At 53.7% G+C, this 1,319-nt stretch overlaps 1 protein-coding gene across 4 annotated transcripts in view; it reads right to left on the bottom strand.

The window, feature by feature from the left end:
- HIVEP3 (HIVEP zinc finger 3) overlaps positions 1 to 1,319 on the bottom strand; it is a 203,558-nt gene that overhangs the window by 121,667 nt on the left and 80,572 nt on the right. The window lies entirely within an intron of this gene.

Here is a 1,319-nt window from a genome sequence, read left to right on the forward strand (position 1 = left end):
ATTCCTCACTCCCAAATTGGGGATTTTATTCCTCGCTCCCAAATCTGGGATTTCATTTCTTGCTCCCAAATCTGGGATTTCATTCCTCTCTCCCCTCCACACTTCAGGGATTTTCCCTTCTTGCCCTTTCCCCCCTTATCTCAGCCCTTCTCTCACCATTTTATCTTTATCTTTTGGGCATTTTCCCTGTGCTCTCCTCACTAGCAACCAAATCGTTTTGGGGGAACAGAACTGCAGAGTTTTCTTTGCACATGGAATTTCCAGAGACAAAGACGGGGCACGGGAGGCTGGTGGGGTTTCTGCTTCCCCTAAAATCAGAACCTGATTGCAAATTCAACCCTGTCCTGAGCAATTCAGAGCTGGGAAATAAAGCTGAGCCCTGCCCCGGGCACAGTCAAGGATGGTTCATCCACTCCCAACCTCAGTGGGGCTAAACTTTAATAGAGAAGTAAATGGGGAAGGTTATGGGATGGTACCCGGGAGAAATAATGTTCAAAAGGCTGGGGCTGGCTTAGCAGAGATCCCAGAATGGTTTGGGTTAAAGGCAAACCTTAAATCCCACCCCAGCCATGGCAGGGACACCTCCCACTGTCCCGGGCTGCTCCAAACCCCTCCAGCCTGGCCTTGGGCACTGCCAGGAGGAGCCAGAACAGGGAGGAGAGATGGGGAGGGGATGGGGGTGCCTGGAGTCACCCAGGGAAGGGAAAGGAGGAAAGGAAACAGCAGAAACACGGGCTGGGGGTGTGCAGGGATAACTCGGGTGGGATTTCTCTGCATCAGCCAGGTCTTGCACACCCCGTGGCCGCAGGGGAGGCAGAGCTGTGTCCTGGTGTCCCTCCTGGAGGTGCCAGGCACGGGGGGCTCTGGAGCTGCGTGCCCAGAGCTCCACCCAGGGTGGTTTTCCTGACCCTCATCCCGCAGGGGAGCTGGAGCCAGGGGAGCTGGAGCCAGGGGAGCTGGAGCCAGGGGAGCAGCAGCTGGGCTGATGCCTTGGGCTGATGACTTGGGGTGATGCCTTGGGGTGATGCCTTGGGATGATGCTTTGGGATGATGCTTTGGGGTGATATTTTAGGGTGATACCTTGGGGTGATGATCTGGGGAAATGCCTTGGGGTGATGCTTTGGGGTGATACATTGGGGTGATGTTTTATGGTGATGTTTTAGGATGATACTTTGGGGTGATGATTTGGGGTGATGCCTTGGGGTGATGTTTTAGGGTGATACCTTGGGGTGATTATTTGGGGTGATACCTTGGGATGATGATTTGGGGTGATGTTTTATGGTGATACCTTGGGGTGATGTCTTAGGGTGATGTTTTAG

The sequence above is a fragment of the Parus major genome, chromosome 23 (assembly GCF_001522545.3).
Source record: "Parus major isolate Abel chromosome 23, Parus_major1.1, whole genome shotgun sequence".
Classification (NCBI taxonomy): Eukaryota; Metazoa; Chordata; class Aves; order Passeriformes; family Paridae; genus Parus; species Parus major.